The sequence below is a fragment of the Porites lutea genome, chromosome 4, assembly GCF_958299795.1.
Source record: "Porites lutea chromosome 4, jaPorLute2.1, whole genome shotgun sequence".
Taxonomy (NCBI): Eukaryota; Metazoa; Cnidaria; class Anthozoa; order Scleractinia; family Poritidae; genus Porites; species Porites lutea.
In genome coordinates this window covers 25,904,601-25,910,480 of record NC_133204.1, presented here as the reverse complement: position 1 = coordinate 25,910,480, position 5,880 = coordinate 25,904,601, and the positions used below count along the sequence as shown (strand labels likewise).

Below are 5,880 nucleotides of genomic sequence, written 5' to 3'. Positions count from 1 at the left end.
TATAAAACCATTAATAAAAAATAGACTCAATAAATTCTTTATCACGTTGAAGCGTAACTCTTTTAAAATTTCTTTGCAAATTTGGCGCTTGTCAAAAGTTAGAGCTGGCTGGCCGTATAGGTGATTTTGGCCATTTTTTGAACGGTTTCGCCCTGGCTTCGCTAATTAAAAGTCTACGTGTGCTTCGATGGTCCTAAGTATTGAATGAATACAATTTGTCTTGAAAAATTGTGAAATACTGCATTTTGTACAAGGTCTGTATGATAAGCGCTTCCTAGTACTCTTTCTCCTCAGATGTGGTGTATAAAAGAAAAAAATAAAAGAATGGTTTGCATGCAACCAGATTTATTGGCAAGAATTTGTAAACTTGTCGAAGTCCAAAAATTCGGCCTGATTTGTTTTCCACGCCTTATCTACTGTGATCAAGAGCCATTATTGTTTTTAAATGTGACCGAAGACTATTTTTTGGGTGTACATATAAGGCTAGATCAACTCGATACAAGATTTGTTTTACTCCAAAATCACTTCGCTTTTCCCTCAAAAGTTGCATGAATGTGCCCTTAAGTTAACTGATTTGTGGAATACAAAATTATTGTTTGATTTAAGGTATAAATTTATCAATGGGAGCTTCGCTTTTAGCTGTGGCTAAATCTATATATTAGGGATTTTATTGTCTCAGATTTACTCCAAAGATGGGATTTGGTTGGTTCAAATTGACAATAACACAAATTTTTCCCAGTGGGCAGGGATTTTTAAATTGCATGATTAAGTTTCCACAATTCCCCCCTCAAAATTACCTAATAGTCGAGATTACATTGTTTGAAAATTTCTCGTTTTGAGATTTCCTTGTCACAAGATTGTCTCAGGTTTAATTTCTCCAGGTTGTTAATGAAGCTTTTACCTTGTCACCTTTAAGCAACAAATTTCAACATTTTAATAAACAGCTTTCTTGACAGTAACAAATTGCCAAACAAAAATTTTAACAATGTTGGTCCAGTTGTAAAACACCAAGTAAAGGTTCGACAATATTAATGTGGTTAACTGTACTACATTTGTGTTTTCTTGCCTTCTTGTCGACCTAGATATACCTTACTGCTAATTATTTAGCGCTGCATTGATCGAGCTCGTTTACTGGTCTGGTAATTATCAGTCACACACCTCATGGAGTTAATGGCTATGGGGGAACCCCCAAAGCCGCTTTTAATAGAAAAATAACAGTTTAAATCACAAACAAATTATTTCAGAGGAGAAAAGGTAACTGGACCAGGAAAGGTGTGAGCAAACAAAACGCCCAAGAAAACAACAAAAATCCAAGAAAAATCGAGGAAAGGTGCGGGGAGGAGGCGGGCATGGCAATTGTCAACTGCACTTGTTGGACGTCAAGTCAGAATGGCAGTGGAGTGATAGCCGAATAGGTCTAAAAAACGTGGCCCACCTTAGTGGCCTGATTGGGCATTGCCCAGTTAAAATGTGCGATAAACTCTATATGGAATAATTATCGTTATCTGACGTTATACTTATGGCTTATTCTTACATAAGAGATAAGACGCAACGTGACTTGAAGCTTATGACAGTACACGTGAATCGGCATGAAACATAAAAATCCTATTTGTGCCAAATGTTCAATTTTTGTTTCCATGCCTTCTTTTCGACCTAGATATACCCTACTGCTAATTATTTGCAATTGGCACTGCATTGATCGAGCTCGTTTACTGGTCTGGTAATTATCAAACAGTCACACACCTCATGGAGTTAATGGCTATGGGGGAATCCCCAAAGCCGCTTTAAGTAGAAAAATAACAGTTAAAATCACAAACAATTTATTTCAGAGGAGAAAAGGTAACTGGACCAGTAGAGGTGCCGGCAAACAAAACGCCACAAGCATCATTAGAATAATGTTGCTGCCCCACCCGAGGGAAATGCAGCACCAAACAAGACAGTGGCAAAAACGAAGTGTAATAATGAGTAATGAATACAACTAGACCGTGGCAAAAGATATTGTTACAGACGATATGAGAACTGCTGCCCTTGCCAGTCAGTTCCGAAAAGAAAAACGCGAAAATAGAAATCGTTGGAAAGTAATAACAATTCAAAAAGGGTATGTAAATCCTGACAACGTAGTGACTGCCGCCCTTGCTAGTCAGTCCCATAAGCTGGAAAGAATCAAGCTAGTTGGTAGAGAATAGGGATGAAATCTGTATGTAGCGCAAGAAGGCATTAGATTTCCACCTGCCTAAAACACGAATCTACGCGTCAGACATTCCCCTCTCGGCAGCACGAGAGGCAGCTCCGATTCGAAAACTATAACCTTTGTAGCATGCTGGGTTGAGACTGCAATGCTTAATGGCAGCGGTAAGCAGGCCGCAAAAGTACTGTCTATGAACCGGAAGCCCACTGATAGTGAAAAGGGGGCCTCGAGAATTGCCTCGTAAATTCAAGTAATCGAGCATAAATTGAACGGGGCAGAAAGAAGACTGACGTTGTACGATCACTGAAAAAGGGGGCTGGTTGTAGCTGTGCTTGTAATGTAGGAATGTGACCTTGAGGGAAACAACATGGTTAGCAGCATTAACAAGCTTAGCAATGTTATCAATTGATAAGAGAAATTTGTTGTTATTGGTTGCCGCCATTTCCCCCACACGTAAGAAGGCATAAAAGGCAAGGGAACACAGCCCGAGACAAGCACAACTCAAGGGGACAGGGAAAGATCTGAAGCTAACTACAAAATTTTGTGGAGAATAGGGAGTATAATAGGTAATCTCCCGTCAATACACGTGCCAAGCTTACCATAACCTTTAAGCATTTGAACAATAAAAAATACCTTTGTAGGGTCCAGAAGGCTAAACAACTTATGAGAATAACTGATTGCCGAAATTTAGGTATTGGCTGTGGAGGCGGCATAGTTACGATCGAACAAATAGGCGATAAACAGTGCTAAATGCGGCGCTGAAATAGGAAGGATGACCTTAACCCCGGGAAACGAAGTATGGAAAAAATCATAAAGACCGCTTATACATAGGCAAAGAGGAAGGTTGGAGACTCGAATTAATCAGGTCTGAAACTATAACTGCCAGTTCTGGGGCTGCAGATGAAGAGCAATGTCTGTCGGTGAGTGGTCCATAAAGGATGGTGCCAGCCTTTGAAAAGTCTGAACCTGCAAGCGAGATAAAGCGTCCGCCAAGGCATTTCGTGAACCGGGAACATGCTTTGCCTTAAAAACAATGTTATTACGCAAGCAAATCAAAACAAGTTGACGGACAAAGGACATCAGTATCTTATCTCTACAAGATTGCTTGTTAATGACATGCACGAGTGCCTCATTATCAGTGAAAAATAATATGCAGCGGTTCTTCATCTCATAACCCCACAGGAACAGACTCAAAATGATAGGAAAAATTCTAAAGTCGCAATGTTCGTGTAAGCCCACTCATTCGGCCATCTCCCATAGCACCAGTGAGTGCCAAAAATAGCAGCAAATCCCAGAGCCCCGGAAGCGTCGGTAAATAAGTTCAACTTGTGCGAGTTAAACCTTTCGTCGAGTAAAAAGAAAGATTTCCCATTAAATTTAGACAGAAAGGATAGCCAAAGACGGAGATCTGCTTTAGCTTTGCTAGTTAGGTGAATGAGGTAATGGGCTGACCGTATTCCAAGCGTAAGATCGATCAGTCGCCTCAGAAAAGCACGACCAGGTTTAACAACAGCACAAGCAAAGTTTAGGAGACCAAGGAGAGATTGGAGCTCCTGCAGGGTAACTTTCTTATGCCGAAGGAATTGCGAAATTAAAGCAGTGCATTTATGAATTTTGTCACGGGGGAGTCGGGCTTCCACAGACAGATAATCTAATTCAATGCCTGCGAAAGATAAGGTAGTCGATGGACCAACTGTTTTGTCTGGTGCCATGGGGATACCCAAATAAGAACAAAGGCGCAAAAATAAAGCTAGATATTGTGAACAGGCCTCATAAGAAGGAGCTATTATAAGAAAATCATCTAAGAGGTGCAGGATAAATTCTATACGCAGTCTATGATGGGCAATCCATTCAACTGCGGTGCTTAAGATTTCAAACGTCCGACACGAACTAGAACAACCCATAGGCATAGAACGGTCCTAATAATAAAGGCTATACCATTTCATACCTAGAAGGTGATAATCTTTAGGGTTGATCTGTATTATGCGAAACGCACTTTGTATATCGGTTTTGGCAAGAAAACAACCATGGCCCGCTTTCTTAATAAATCTGATGGCATCCTCGATGTTTGCATAGGAAACGGAACTGTATTCATGCGCAATGCCATCATTCACCGACAAACCTTTAGGGTAAGACAAGTGATGAATTAAACAAAATTCACCAGGGACTTTCTTGGGAACAACCCCAAGAGGGGAAACACGAAATTTAGGAAAGGGAGGAGTTTGAAAAGGACCCGCTATTCTACCGGCGTCTATTTCTTTCGAAAGCTTGGCCTCAACAACAGCGGGCTGCTGTATGGCCGAAAGCACATTTTTGGAAACGTTATCAGTTAAATCACCATCGAAATGAATTGAAAACCCTTCAGTAAAACCACGCCTAAAAAACTCAACAGTTGAATGGTCATACTCGTCAAGGAGCAAAATCAATCTATCTGCTTGAACTGGGGCTGATAGCTTTACCTTTGGCACACAGAGGTTGTTTGTTGACTGGATTATTATTTCATGAGGCACGAAAATTACAAGTTGTGGCTACGTGGTCACCATTGCACTTAAAGCAACGATGTTTAAAAAGACAGCCAGCGCAAACCAAGCCCTGATGAAACTTAAATCAAAAACCATAAGGGATGGGACAATCTGCTTTTGTACGAGGATTTGGGCTTACCCCCAAACCTGGTGATTTGCCTGTTGACGTGCCAGAATGGGAGCAAAGCTACAACTCGCTATGAATTGTGCCCCAAGGGAGCGAAGAAACGTGGGATTGACGAATAAAACGAAAATTTTCATCGTAGAAACGCCAATTATGACCCCTAGTTGCCAAGTCACGGATAAGCGAACCATACTTCATTAGAGCCGGAGACTCAGTGGGGTATTTCATAGTGTAAACACCTACAAAGACATGAAAAGCGCTTGACCAGGATTCGATAGAAGTTATCTTCCGAGGCTTCTCAGCTGGCTCCAGACAAAGGGAAGGAGGTTGAAGTTACTAACCGGTAACTGAAATCGACTCTGTTTGATCGGGTTTACGAGGAGAGAGCCAAAGTCAACGTATTCTTGATTCAAAATTTTTGCTCGGATCTTTTCAGAAACACACGCGTCGAGTGAAAGACTGGATGAGATAAAGGGATCTGACGGCTCACCTGGCGAGACTGCTGGCTGGGTGGCCAAATGAAACGCTTGCACGGCACTTTCAGAAACAGGAAGGGAATGACTCGGGAGACATGGAGGAGTGGAAGGGATTGTAGCTGGTATCTCCATGACAGGAGTATCCGCAGACTGTAGTGCAGTCAAAGGAGGCTGATTTTCTTGCCTAAGGCATTGGGTTACAGCATCAGCCAGGCGGGAAATTAGATCATTGTTGAACGACGGGGAGGATGTGGACAGGTCAACTGAAGTGACTGCACTCTGAACTGAGGGAAAAATAGTAGGTTGACTGGGTTGCTGATTTTGCCGCGGCCGTTTGGAGGTGGCGCCAGTCGTTGCCTCGCCCTGGGAGCGTTTGCGTTGCAGTCTAGCCGATGCTCAAGGCATAGTCAACCTAGAAAAATAGAGAAATGGCAGACAAATGACACAAAAAAGGGGGAGGAATGTAATAACATGAACGGTGGATGGCATTTAAGACTAAAGGAAACAAGGGAGCAAGCCATGTCAGACACAATTGTTGGCAAGTCCCAACAAAATAAAATGGGGCGACCC

General features: G+C 41.9%; 1 pseudogene; it reads right to left on the bottom strand.

Annotated features, from left to right (window-relative positions):
- Positions 1 to 3,061: 3,061 nt before the first annotated feature.
- On the bottom strand, positions 3,062 to 3,900 carry LOC140934460 (uncharacterized; annotated as a pseudogene).
- Between the last annotated feature and the right edge of the window lie 1,980 nt (positions 3,901 to 5,880).